Below are 15,486 nucleotides of genomic sequence, written 5' to 3'. Positions count from 1 at the left end.
TTTGTGGGATGATAAACGTGTATAAATCCTTTACCTTGTTACTAGGTAAGATTTCTTAAAAAAATATGAAATATGAATAAATCGAACATGATAATAATAATGCACCATATTGTATGAATGCATGAGATCACAATGAGTATTCACTACAACCTACAATGCCTTTGTTTGATACGTTTTATGAGCAAATTATTGATTAACACATCTGCTTGATTATTGATAAAGCTTTTCAATATTTGCCTGAACTTGACGTATATATTTAATACAGTTTAAATTCGGCAATGTACAGAAAATGGAGCCCGCAGAAAATTTGAAAACTCCTCGACTGTCATTGGGTCATAAATTTTTATGTTGCAGACACCAAGAAAGATCTATTTACATTTCTTTCTATGTGTCAGGCTTATGCAAAGTTAGGGATAAAGTAAAATGAAAATGCATCAATTTTATTTGTCGAGAACATGTCTGTCTGTTAGGTATGTTTACAATTTCTGTTTATTTAGGTTGACGGAGCGAAACAGTTCAATTGACATGCTGACAAATACAGAGGCATTGGAATTACAAGCTACATGAATGACCTTCCAGACCTTATTTTACAATTCTAAAATGTATGATATAAATGTTCTGTCAGTACCTCAAAAATAATTTGCACTAATTTATTCATGGAGTATGAACTCAAGGGGTATAATGTGCTGCTGTAATCGATACCTTGTTTCAACAAAACATGTCAAGTGTAACCAAAAAGTGATAGCTATTATGTTAGAATGGCACATGATCTATTGACTTTATACAATTAATATTTAAATAAAGGCCGAAGAAGGCATCCTCAGTAAATTTTGAGAGCTAAGACACACAGATATCAAACAACAATAGCCAGATAAGTTTATGTTAATGTTTATTTGGAGGTCTATATTTATGAAAATCAATTGTTTATCTGGCTGCATTAGACTTGAACCTTTCATGTCACGTAAACTTTAAAATAAACAATAACCTGTAGTGTGTAACGTACAGGTTATTGTTTATAATAAAGTAATTGATGAATTTAATCTATCAATTATCTTTAAAACTACAGGTTTTCAATAGTTTTCAAAATCACACATGAGATAAAAATGATGTCATTAACACCTTTCATCTCCGAATTTGAACTCAAACAACTGACACAAACACACATATAATGGCCTGCTTTACCTGTATAACATTCTCAGATATCATCAATAAAAAAACCATGATCCAGCACTTCAGTTATTGAACTTTTTCAAAACAAAGTTACTTTTTCCCAGGAATCAATATGCAAACAGCAAGTTAAAAATGACAATGTGGTTTCTATTTTTTAAACCTTTATAAAAAAGTCACGCACTTTAATGATGATATACTTAAAATACAACTCAATGTTGTGTTATGTAGAGCAGTGAAGTTCACCAACACATGAATGACATACAGATGGAGGAGATAGTGGTATACCCTGCTATAGGTAGGTCTGGTACAAAATCACGGTTCTCCAAAAAAAGAAAAGTTTGGCCCATAGCTTACCTACCCTAAATTCTACAAAGATTTTTAGTTTCTATTCAAGGTATTTTTTTAGACAAAAAAGGATGCGCCTAGTGCCTTTCCTAGGACATTTACAGTTGTTTTCAATGTTAAAAACAGCAGACTTTGTGAGGCCCTGATCAGATCTATTTGTAGAGTAACTAATGTTTGAAAGTATGATTGGTAATAAAGCTGTGACCATTGATAAACACAGAAAACTGGAAAAATTATATATATATATATATATATATATATATAGGGCATCAAATATTTGTATGAGTGATGGGTGAAATACTGCTAATCAATGTGACTGTCCTTATGCCTTGTAACCACAGGGAGCATTGCCTTTAAGATAAATTTTGTCCAGTTTATTGGCCATTGCTGTAACAAATAAATTAAAGAATTTACAACTTATATTAATACAATTTCATTTAAAAAAAAAAATAAAAAAATACCTGCAGCAGGTAGATACCATTGCTCATCCATTTATTTCAATTTATCAAGGGGCATAAATATTCAAGCCTGAGTCAAGGGACTGCTATATTAATATGTGGCATTATGTGCAAAGTCATAAGCTTAAACTTGAACGATTGTGAAGAAAGTTATATTAACTTATGCTTAGTCACTCTCTATGGCAAGATGTTGCGGAAGAGTGTGGTCTTGTGTTGTAGGGGGAAACTGGATGGCCATTGTTAACATGTGTTCCAAGTTTCATCTTATAATACAACCTACTTTTTCTGCCAATGAAATTGCAGATAGGCAATCATTAAGTACCAGGCTTAATCATTTAGAATTTCAACTTTCGCAGTTGTTTGTATAAATACTTTCGCGGGTATTTACTGGTCCACCCACTGCCAGTCATCTGATACACACTACCTGTGTCAGATTTTGTGTTGACAATTAGGTTGAACATCCAAGTCAGTTACATGACCTAAAGTAAAAACTTAATGATAAAGAAGGGCTTATTGGGTACACTCACTCTGCCCATTTTTAAGCATTAAGATTTAACTCCATGCTATCTAACATTTACATAGTGAACATTAATCATCTATTAATAGTTTTGCAGTTATGGCCATGAGTTGATTTTTTGCACCCGCTGACAACTTATTAAATCAGATGAGCTTAAAGTATATGTCTGTTATAATAATATCAAATTGAATGTAGAATATGTATTTAATCAATCTTCACCATTTTCTTCTTCACCAATCCTTACAAAGAAGGGCAATAATAAGCAAATTAGTCCATGACAACATGTTCAACCTACGTAGAATAACATTTTTAACAGCGAGACAAAAATACCTGTTCAGATAACATACAAAGGAAGTTGTTTGTTCAACATTTACTCTATTTATAAAACTTACTCACTTTAGTATCAAACTAATTCCTGAAAAGTCACAAAGTTTCAAGGAAATCACTCAAGTGTAACAACTTGTTTTGGCTTATGTTCTAAATAAGCATAATCACAAGGACTTTGACCTAAATCAGAACGAAATGAACGGAAAGACGAGATATCAAGTTGCACTCCCGAGTATTATCTTCAAGCATGGGCATTTTGAATGTTTAAGTAATATAATACTTCTGTATGATTCAAAACCACATTGAACAAAGCTGTTATGCTGCTAGGCTGTGTGCCATTGTATTATAAGATCAGGAGATTTTTTTACAATAGTAAATCTTGAATGCCTGTTCAATTATCTCTGTAGAAAAGCAATCAGAAAAATTTCGTTTGAATGAATAAATAAGAGCCAATAGAAACAATGATTGTATTCTAAAGTTTACCTGAAGAGCATATATAGCTAGCTCCATTGAGTTTAATTTAATACAAGATCTTAGAAGTATCCTTTTTTAACTTTTCCTCGTTTTCAATCATTTTTTGCTTTAGTTCATTATATCCATATTTCACTTTTATCAAGTATGCTAGTTGTTAGTGTGTGTATGGTTGAGCCTCATACCAATAATTGAAAAATGTTAATAATGGTGAAATTTGATTATATGCGACCTTCCAACCAAAGTTTAAGGGCCTTCCACAGTGCAAAAATCGGTCGATGTTCAATATTCAGCAAGCATAATTACATATATATCAGTTGCAACATGTGTAGCGGTAATTAGGAGTAAAGCAAATTTTACAAAAGAACATTTCATATCATTTTTAACAAAAAGCATTTGCACTTTTCCCAAAATGTCTTTATACAAAATGAATATGTTTTTGTGTCAAAATAGTACATACTGTGCAATCAACAGTGTCTTGAGGCTGATTGCAGCTATTTTCAGCAAGATATTCACATTTTTCTAACCAGGAAATGTCAGTTTAACCCACTATGTTCAACTATATTATTGAATATCTTTTTTATTTATAAAAATATCATCAAAAACTCACAAAATGTTGTTTATGTAGTCTGGAGCATTTTGACCCAAAAACATAGTTATTTTGTTGGCAGACTTTTCCAAAAAAGTGAAAATGTTGATAAATTCTTCTTTCATAAAATTTGGTCAAATATATACCCCAAAACAAGTGGTAAAGGATGTATGATTTACTCCCTAAAAAGATTATTCCTCAAAACTAAATAAAACAAACTTTTGAAATGTTTTAATTATTAGCCTTCTCCACCCACTTTTGCACCTTGGAAGGCCCAAAACAAAATAACATAAACACAGCCAGCTTCATGACATGGAGAAGTAAAGAATGTCTCATTGCATGTGTATATCTTTTTTAATTTGCATGTTTGTAAATAAAACAAAGCAAAAAATCCTACAAAAAATCATAAGAGAAAGATGCAGGATGTAGGGCAGCTGGTAACGTCATTATGACATCCCACAAGCCTGTCACGATTTTTATCAGTATTTCAATGTACAATTAACTCTCTGAACAGCAATTCATGTTGCATACAGTGTTGAACAATGCTTACTTTGGGTATTAAGGTAACTTTTACAGTTTGAGATTTTTTGTTTTAATTTCTCAAACTTACTATAACTGTTCCCTGATTTCAACAGAGACAATGCGGACCAACACTACATCTTCAAATCTCTTTTGAAACTGTTTTGTTTACATAGACAGTAATCTGCACACAAAAGATCCAATGTGTTATCTATTTTTTTATGTATCATAAGCACTGTTTTTGAAGCTGTTTTATGTTTTCTTAAAGTGAATTTAAGTCCAAAAATAGGGTACTGTCCAATGACATCATTAAAAAAGGTTTTCCTAAAATTTCAGAGACATTCATATAAAAGGTTAGATTCAATTTACTAATGACATCAACCCCACAATTCATTAATTATATTTACACCAATAATTCATTATTTCATTCAAGAATTGTTAAAAAATACTTTATTTCATTTACAAAACCTTTCAGTAACCCTTTCTTACCCATTCTGTAAATAGAAAGACCCGACTGTAACCGGAATCATTTTTTCAAATGACGTCACAATAACGCGGGAAAAGATCAACCACTTGAAATCACTTTAAAACATAAAATTTAATCACTAAATGGCAACAATACATTTAAAATATAATAAATTAACGTGTTGATATATATTTTACGGGACCTGCCAACACTATACAAACAAAGACAAGATCAAAACTTTTAATGTTTATTGTTATGCGATGAATTGCGATCCGAACATATCCGAAGATGTCGCGTTCATTGGTTGATACTGTAAACGCAACTGCCGAAAGGCAGTTCATTTAGGAAATGGAAACTGAGTAGTTAATATTTGATAATTAATTTATGAGTAGGACTGATATAACTAGGGCAATACTAGTCAGTACATTATTACATGACTTCCTATATATATGTAAATCACTAATTAATAGTTTTTGCTATAGAACTGATCAATAGTTCGTTAGCCAAAAGTTCAAAGATTTCTTGAGGCTAAAACTTTGTCTATTAGTTAATTAAACAATAATTGCATATTTGTTCATTTTGCTATATTTAGTAAAACTTATCAGAGCCAGGTTGAAAGAAATTATATTAAATTATGTTTCATTTAATTAAAAAGTAAAATTGAACAAGAGCTGTCACAGTATGTGACGAATGCCCCCGATTGTGACATTGACCTATGAACAAGGTCAGTACATGAAAAGTTGATCTTGCCTTTACGTGTCAAATACATATGGCAAGTTATTTTAAATTGCCTCTAAACATAAAAAAATACCACCCATACTTGACAACCAACACTGTTATGTCCTTATAAGCAGCATTCCATTGTGAATAAACACTAAGTGTGACCTTGAACTTAGAGGTAGGGACATTGGTCTTGCACGTGACATGTCGTCTTGGTATGTCGGACACATGTGGCAAGTCATTTTAAAATCTGTCCATACAAGAGAAAGTTACAGCCTGGACACGACAACCTATACTCTATGTCCTTATAAATGCAGCATTCCATTGTGAATAAACACCCAAGTGTGACCTTGACCTTAGATATAGGGACACGGGTCTGTCATGCGACACGTCGTCTTGGTATGTGGAACACATGTGGCAAGTTATTTTAAAATCTGTCCATACAAGGGAAAGTTACAGCCCGGACACGACAACTTATACTTTATGTCCTTATATGCAGCACTCTGTTGTGAATAAACATCTAAGTGTGACCTTGACCATAGAGGTAGGGACACAGGTCTTGCAAGCGACATGTCGTCTTGGTATGTGGAACACATGTGGCAAGTTATTTTAAAATCTGTCCATACAAGGGAAAGTTACAGCCCGGACACGACAACCTATACTCTATGTCCTATATGCAGCACTCCATTGTGAATAAACACTAAGTTTGACCTTGACCTTAGAGGAAGGGGCACGGGTCTTGCACGCGACACATCGTCTTGGTATGTGGAACACATGTGGCAAGTCATTTTAAAATCTGTCCATACAAGGGAAAGTTACAGCCCGGACACGACAACCTATAATCTATGTCCTTATATGCAGCACTCCATTGTGAATAAACACTAAGTGTGACCTTGACCTTTGAGGTAGGGACACGGGTCTTGCACGCGACACGTCGTCTTGGTATGTGGAACACATGTGGCAAGTTATTTTAAAATCTGTCCATACAAGGGAAAGTTACAGCCCGGACACGAGTTATTGAGCCGGACACACGGACGGACGGATGGACGGACGGACGGACGGTGCGATTTTAATATGCCCACCTTCGGGGGCATAAAAATCTAATTATATGAAAACTTTTTCATTCTTAATAAAACTGTGTTTCAAAGTGACCTAGTTTGAACTTTATCTGTTGAGACAGGTGTTTGTTTAAAAAAATTCTAGTAACACTAGAAATCACTGCTACTATTTTAATTGTGAAATGGAACTTTTATTATCAAAAATTAGTGTGAATAAGAATTACATCAAAACATTATTTTCTTATGTCAAACAGTTGTTGGATGAGTTTTTGATCAATAGCCAACATTATTTGCCCACTATCAGGGAAGAAAGGCCTCGGCAATAGTTCACTGGTGCGTCCCAAACCCTTGGCAAATAGTTTTTGAATATTGACCGGCATGCCATTCAATAAAGGTATACTATTGAATTCAGAATGAAGCTGAAGACCAAATTTGTTCATGATAGAACATGCTTAAAACATTGTATCCCAATGTAGTCAAGATTGGATAACAAAAGCTCAGGTTGGAGAGCTGTCAAAGTGAATTAGGCCAATATTTCACAAATCATGAGCCATAACTCCTGAGTTAATAATGTGATCCGACTGTTGATCAAACTGAGATAAACATTGCGACCAAGTTTGGTAAAGATTTAATAAGAAATGCTTAAGTTCGAGAGCTGTCAAAATGAATTAGGCCAATATTTCACAAATCATGGGCCATAACTCCTAAGTGAATGATGTGATCGGACTGTTGATCAAACTGAGATAAACATTGCGACCAAGTTTGGTAAAGATTTAATAAGAAATGCTTAAGTTTGAGAGCTATCAATGTGAATTAGGCAAATATTTCACAAATCATGGGCCATAACTCCTGAGTTAATAATGTGATCCGACTGTTGATCAAACTAAGATAAACATTGCTACCAAGTTTGGTAAAGATTTAATAAGAAATGCTCAAGTTGGAGAGCTATCAATGTCAATTAGGCAAATATTTCGCAAATCATGGGTCATAATTCCTGAGTCAATAATGTGATCTGACTGTTGATCAAACTGAGAACAATAATGTGACCAACTTTGGTAAAGATTGAATAAGAAATGCTTTAGTTGCTGAGCTATTAAAATGAATTAGGCAAATATTTCACAAATCATGGGCCATAACTCCTGAGTTAATAATGTGATCCAACTGTTGATCAAACTAAGATAAACATTGCGACCAAGTTTGGTAAAGATTTAATAAGAAATGCTTAAGTTTGAGAGCTATCAATATGAATTAGGCAAATATTTCACAAATCATTGGCCGTAACTCCTGAGTTAATAATGTGATCCAACTGTTGATCAAACTAAGATAAACATTGCGACCAAGTTTGGTAAAGATTTAATAAGAAATGCTTAAGTTTGAGAGCTATCAATGTGAATTAGGCAAATATTTCACAAATCATGGGCCATAACTCCAGAGTTAATAATTTGATCCGACTGTTGATCAATCTGAAATAAAAATTGCGACCAAGTATGAAAAAGATTGGATAAGAAATGCTTAAGTTTGAGAGCTATCAATGTGTATAAGGCCAATATTTCTCAAATCATGTGCCGTAACTCCAGAGTTAATAATGTGATCCAACTGTTGATCAAACTGAGATAAACATTGCGACCAAGTTTGGTAAAGATTGGATAAGAAATGTTGGAGAGCTGTTAATGTGTATTTGGTCAAATTTTGACAAATCAAGGGCCATACATCTTGAGAGATAATAGAGCCACATGTAATAAATCATAAAATGGTCAAGTAAGAGAACAGACATGACAGTGTGACACTTCAAACAACATGACATCATTTAAATATCAAAATGTCTTATGTATGACATCAGATTGGTCTGCTTTCAATCATTTGAATAGAAACAAGAGCTGTCACAGAGATAGCGCGCTTGACTATTCCACCGCTTTTCAGTGTAAGGATTGAAAAGTTTTGGCGAAACATGCATGGATCACTGTAAGATTAGATTTCAATGCAACACATGATGTGCTGAGATATTAACATAAATGTGGTTATATGCAAAATTTTAACCAGAATTTCTAAGTCTTATAATAATGGCCATTATTTGCAAAACACAGTTATCTAACTTGGTTATTCAAGTAGGTTGGGTGGTTGAATACCATTGAATAAAGTCTCAATGCAATACATCAAGTAGTTGCTGAGATATTATCCTATGTGTGCTAACATGCAAGACCTTAACCAGAATTTCTAAGTCGCATAATAAAGGGGCAAAAATTATATAATATGAAAGATAGAGTTATCATACTTGATTCAGTAAGAAGGTTAAATGGTTGGGAGCCTGTGAGTACAGTTTCAATGCAATACATGATATATTTGCTGAGATTTTGACTTAAATGTGGTTACATGCAAAACCTTTACCAGAATTTCTATGTCGAATAAAAAATGCGGCCATTATTTGAATAAAATTCAAACTAGAGTTATCTAACTTGGTTAATTAAGTAGGTTGGATGGTTGAGTACCATTGTATAAAGTCTCAATACAATACCTCGAGTAGTTGCTGAGATATTAATCTATGTGTGCTAACACGCAAAACCTTAACCAGAATTTCTAAGTCGAATAATAAAGGACAATTATTTGCATTAAATGCAAACTAGAGTTATCTAACTTGGCTATACAACTAGGTTTGGTGGTTGAGTACCATTATATAAAGTCTCAATGCAATACCTCAAGTAGTTGCTGAGATATTAACCTATGTGTGCTTGCAAAAAAACCTTAACCAAGGGGTGACGCCGACGACAACGCCAGTGTTAGTAGTATAGCTCTCCTTATTCTTCGAAAAGTCGAGCTAAAAATGCTTTTAACAAATATCATTCTTTAAATAGAATTGGCCTTATGATATAAAAACTTTCTGAAACACGTCATTGTTATTGACTTTATTGAAAAAAAATATTAAAAACACTACATGTTAAAACATATACATTTTTTTTCATTTGACTATGAAATCAACTAAAGATAAGATTTTTTTTTACTTAAGATGCTTTATGAAAAGAGCCCCAGAGTTTGAGGTTTAAAGAGGCAAAGATTGCGTTTACACATATCTGTACCAGTTATTTCAAGAGTTAAAATGAGTGGGCTTCTTAGGATTGTGGATTTTGAGACTTATTTTTGCCATTTAGTTAAAATTATATTTTAAGACAGTCTGTACAAACTTGTTTTTATTTTTGGATTAAAAGCTAACTTTTTGCATAAAATACATCAATAAAAGTTAAAAAACTTAAATTAGATGCCAACACAATGTGTCAAACATCATAGGAATGTTTAAGTAAAATTTTGTAAGAATAAAAAAATCTGACTATTTTACTGTTCATGCCACATGAGTGAGCTCATCATTAATCTACTATTGCTGCCTTTAACTGCCAATTTATCAAAATTATGATGTACTCACATAGCACTGTTTAACATCAGATGTTGTTAAAAAGATGAAAAACAAACATTGATTCCATGAGATGTCTGATATGGGGAGAAAACAATGATAGAAAAGAACACAAACCTTATTTTTTCCATAATTACAACATGTACATCTCCTAAAATTGATAGAACAATAATCCAAAAGATTATACAATCTTAGGAAAGTTAATTTGGTGACATTTTAAAGTAAACAACAATTTGTGCCCTGAAGACATCAATACATATTGCATGTAAATTTAACTTTGTAAGAGTGTGATAATGTCAACAAGTTATGTCCAATAATGTACTGTCATTAAACTAAATTGAATACAAAATTGAAAATAAACATCCTGTTAATAGTTTTAAAGGAATCAATTATCAATGTAAACATTTCATTATATTGTGGGTAAGACTAAAAACTCTATTTCCCCCCATGAGTACCAACATGTAGTACATAAAGCGGAAAAAATGTTCCGCCAAAAGTAAAACCCAATAGCTTTGTTTGAAATTTATGCCGTAATAAAATTTAACTTTGAATTATGAAAATATAAAATAATTTGGCTTCAATTACACAAAACAGTTGAAAAATAGTAATAGATATTGCAGTTGTAAAAGGCATCTCTTGCATACACAAAACATATTAAGCCCTAGTGAAGGTCGTGGGAATGACAGACACAAGAGCTTTCACCAGAACTTGACAAATGTATTTGATTTAATTGGCCTTGTAAATGGATGATGTACTAATTATTTATTATTCATCAATTATTGGCATGAAATCCATATTGTGTTACAATGACCTATAAGTGTGACCTTGAACTTTGGGATGAGAGCACAAATTGTATGCATGACACACCTTCCAATGTTGCTTTACAATTCTTTCGCACTACATTTCCAGCCAATCAGGGGTGCTATATTTTTAAAATGTTTTTAAAATAGTTTCTTATTTGTGAAGACTCATACTTATTGCTGATGATGACTTTTCATGATTAAGTTAATTGCTGTAGGTATGCATGCGCACTGAGCCATGCCTTCTGTTTGCGTATGTAATAGAAATTTCAGTGTCACATTTAGATTGCATGGTCCCCCATTAAGTGATAAACAGGTCTTTTTCACAGGCAAACTTCTTAATTTCAAAGCTGCTGCAATTTGGGAGGGGCTATTACCCAGGAGCTTAGGTCAATTGAAAGCCCTGGGCTAACACAAGTTGGTAAGAATTTATTAAGTAATTTCTTTGTGAATAGAAAACTGCTCCGCTCCCTTAGGTTTCTCATTCACAAAGAAATTATTTAATAAATTCTAACCAACGAAATACTTAAATAAACTAAATTAACTCTGACCTATACTTGAAGTTTGCTTGATATTCCATTTATAATTATTGCAATGAAATTAATATTTTAATACAAAAGTCATTGCCTTTCTGATGCAAGTATTAGTACGGCCCCTCTTTCCAATGGTACTTTACAATATGTGAAATTTGATTGAATTCCCATTAATAGCTGAGACACAAGCTATTGCTAAAAAACACATATTGTGCAACATGACCTCTAAGTTAGAACTTGGCCTTTTAGAATAGAGAGCGATTATTTTGGAAAGTTTTGGAAAGTGTTCTCATGTTATCTTAAACTTGATTGAATTACAATCAATAATTAGAAAGTTATGTCTGAGACACAAATTATTGCTATGAAATCTATATTGTACAACACTGACCTATAAGTCTGACCTTGACCTTTGAGATGAGGGCACAATATTTGTATGTGACCCAGCTTCCCATAATATTACACAAGTTTGATCAAAATCAGATTTAAATTAAGCAAATTGCAGCTGAGAAATGATTATAACAGAAGCATGGACAAACGAATGGATTGATTGCACATATACAATTAACCAATAAAGGAATTACATTTTGTCAATAAATAATAGCTAATTCTTTAAAAAAATATACAATTTCCTCCTTGAAAATTAAACATGATCAAAATAACATGTCTGAATCATTGTCTTTCTGTTATCTTGTGAATTGCTAACCATCAGACAGGTTCCTTTAACAACACGTAGTATTTTAAAGGCAAGACTATTACTCTTCCAGACATTGACATTTATAGAGGCTTTGCTGGCAATCATGTCTTTAATAATGTATGGCTCCAATTAAATTTTTGTGACAAGTTTGGAGCCTGATGTTTTTATGACATTCTCCATTTAGCATTTTAAGTAAAAACAAGAGATGTTTGTCAAACATTATGCCCCCCCTGAGCGCAATGTTGTCTGGATTATATGGACAATTGAATGAACTATGCATGGACCGAAATGACAGCTGATTCCTCACTGACATTGGATGCCGTTAAGGTAGTTTTAAGATTATGACCATTCAAAGTGTGAGGAAAGAGTGTGTTATGACCATTACCTTTGACTCTATGACCTCAAAATCCATAGGAGTCATCAGTGGGTCACCAAAAATCTAAATGTCAAGTTTGAGGGCCATGGGTGCAGAGCATTGACAAGTAATCACACCGACAAGCTTTTTTCGTACAAGGTACAGTGATCTTGACCTTTGACCCGATAATACCTAAAATCATAAGGGGTCATCAACAGGTCAGACGCAACTCCAAGTCAAGTTTGAGGGCCATGGGTGCAGGCATTGTCGAGTTATCACTCGAAACATTTTTGCACTCAAGGTCACTGTGACCGTGACCTTTGACCCGTTGTCCCTAAAATCATTAAGACTCATCTACTGGTCCGGCCCAACTTCCGTGTCAAGTTTGATGATCATAGGTTCAGGCATTCTTGAGATATCACTGGGAGATAAAGGTGACTGTGACCTTGACCTTGGCCCGATGACCCCCAAAGTCAAAGAGGGTCATCTACTGGTCAGGCCCAACCTTTATGTCAAGTTTGATGACCATAGGTCCAGGAATTGTCAAGTTTGCTTTCAAGGTCACTGTGACCTTGACCTTTGGCCCCTCAAATCAATAGGGGTCATTTACTGGTCAGGCCCAACCTCCAAGTAAAGTTTGAGGGCCATGGGTGCAGGCATTGTGGAGTTATCACTGGGACCTTTTACCATTCAAGGTCACTGTGACCTTGAGCTTTGGCCCAATGACCCCTAAAATCTATAGGGGCCATCTACTGGTCAGGCCCAACTTCAATATCAAGTTTGATGACCATAGGTCTAGGCATTGTTGAGTTATCATTTGGACATGCTTTAAAATTCATTTACCATTAAAGGTCACTGTGACCTTGACCCGATGAGCCCTAAAATCAATAGGGGTCATCTACTGATCAGGCCCAACCTTCATGTCAAGTTTGATGACCATACGTCCAGGAATTGTTGAGTTATCACTCGGACAAGCTTTGGTCTACCAACTGACCGACCAACCGACATGCTTGTGCAAAGCAATATACCCCTCTTCTTCGAAGGGGGGCATAATAATGCAACAACAACAAAACTTCTAATCAGTTCCAATAAACGGAATAAGTGTATAATATTTGGACAACAGCAATTTCTTAATAAATATTAATTTCACATGCACCAGGCTGACATTCCATTCTCTGTGTCTCTTTATAAGTTTATTAGGTTTTGAACAAAACCAACACTTTTTGTGTTATAAATTCATTATAATTATGACAGTCATGCAAATTGTATTCTATTGATTTATCAAGAACTAACTTCAAAACCCACAGACTGATGTTTAAATATTTAACACATCCTTGTTTTGTTTTTTATGATTCATAACTGTCAAAGGAAAGTACAGAAGCCCATGGGAGGACATTGCCCAACCAGATAGTCATTTAGAATGAAACAAGAAAATATATCTCAGAAAAAAAGTTAAATGGATGTAACAGATTGAAGTAGCAAGTAAAATACCTTGTCTGGGAGTAAAGAAACAAATCATAATTGTATTTAATGTGAAAAGTTGACTAAACATACAACTTAAGATTATTTGAACAATTTTTTAGTGCTGAGCGGCCCATATTTCTGTACAATAATTATTTTTGTCTGTGAAGATAATCTATTTATGATCCATATTGATACACCTGATTAGTTTGTAATTGATTTGCATATTTGATTATCTGAGTAAAAATTGTATTAACAGATTATGTGTTAAGATGTTGGTTTGATCCTCACCATAAGCACATAGCAATTCGTGCAGTCTATTTCATTCGGCGCCCAACATAAATAATTCAATGTAAGCCTCAAGGTCATTGCAAATTTCCAAAATCTGAGGTAGCATATCCAAACTTAGGGGTGATTGTAACTGGGCAATTGATATGTATTAGTATATAATAGTGGCACTGATCCCCTTTCCCTATTGAGTGTGTTCACCTACAGAACGAGGGGTTGTTGATTAATCCCAAGCTGTCGAGATGTGCATAGCAATTTGTGTAGTACATGTATTTAACACAGATAAATTTGTATAAATTTATTAACAGTCTAACCTTGAGTCACAGTTTGTTTCAAATTATTTACATTCATGCTTAATGAAATTAATTAAATTGTTATTTAATTTAATCTAAGTACCTAAGTATTTGAAATTTCTTACTTTTAATAACTTATCATTGACTCCTTAAATTTAATTCTACATTGTATTTAAACTTATCTTGTAAGAAAAGCAAACAATTGATTCTTTTAATTCCTGTGGTTACACAATACTCAATTGCTCATGCTCAGTTACAAAATATTAATATTAATGTCAGGGTTCAACACTTTTCAACTTTTTAACAATTTCAAACAACAGTAAATGATTAAAAAAACACTATTCAAGTATGTTCACTAACATTTAATATTACCTTAATTTTACATGTTATGACAATACCTTGATTGTTTCTTCATATGCAGACAAATTAACATACAAAAGAACAGGAAAATGCTTTTGATCTGCAACAGGTTAATGCTGGACCACAAAGGCATCAATGTAACTAATTTTATGATTATTATCACAATTCATGATTAAATCCGCATATGTCAACATTGCAGCAATAATTTTCAACATTCAAGGCTTATGCCCATGTTTAAGAGGTTCAGATAACTCTTGAATCAAGTTACATTTTTTTTTCTTTACAAAAACTTTTTGCAGTCAGGCAGAAGGTCAATAAGAAGCATTCAAGAGGCCTTATACAAATTTAATTCTTTATTGATGAATGTTAACATATATAATGACCAAAACTAAGAGCGTGGATTTAAAAGACCAATATTTTTATCTTGTTTACATTTGGATGATTTTCAGAAACTGGGTCAATTGTTACTGTACTAATTTTAGAAAACAGTCACATGACAACACTGATAAAACGGATAAAAAATAACTTAAATATAAATGGAAAGAGTGTATTACATCAGCTGTGCTTCAGGTGATTCCTATCGCCAGTAAATCAAACTTTTAAAGTCAGGAAACAAAATACACGTCATCCTTTACCGCGACCTGTCAAACCTAATTTTACAA

General features: G+C 33.3%; 1 protein-coding gene across 7 annotated transcripts in view; it reads right to left on the bottom strand.

Moving 5' to 3' along the window:
• The window catches only part of LOC128229674 (uncharacterized), a 67,954-nt gene extending 52,483 nt beyond the window's left edge, over nucleotides 1–15,471 (bottom strand). For 2 of the 7 annotated variants that reach the window (XM_052941453.1, XM_052941459.1), the window contains exon 1: nucleotides 3,301–3,320. The gene's annotated coding sequence lies outside the window, so the exon portion shown is untranslated. Of the gene's footprint in view, nucleotides 1–34; nucleotides 129–2,886; nucleotides 2,998–3,300; nucleotides 3,321–10,157; nucleotides 10,281–14,862; nucleotides 14,978–15,378 lie in introns of those variants that run through there. The other 5 variants (XM_052941454.1, XM_052941458.1, XM_052941457.1 and 2 more) reach the window with 5 other exon arrangements.
• Between the last annotated feature and the right edge of the window lie 15 nt (nucleotides 15,472–15,486).

Source organism: Mya arenaria, chromosome 4 (assembly GCF_026914265.1).
Source record: "Mya arenaria isolate MELC-2E11 chromosome 4, ASM2691426v1".
In the NCBI taxonomy this organism is placed as follows: Eukaryota; Metazoa; Mollusca; class Bivalvia; order Myida; family Myidae; genus Mya; species Mya arenaria.
This window is presented reverse-complemented; position numbering and strand designations above follow the sequence as displayed.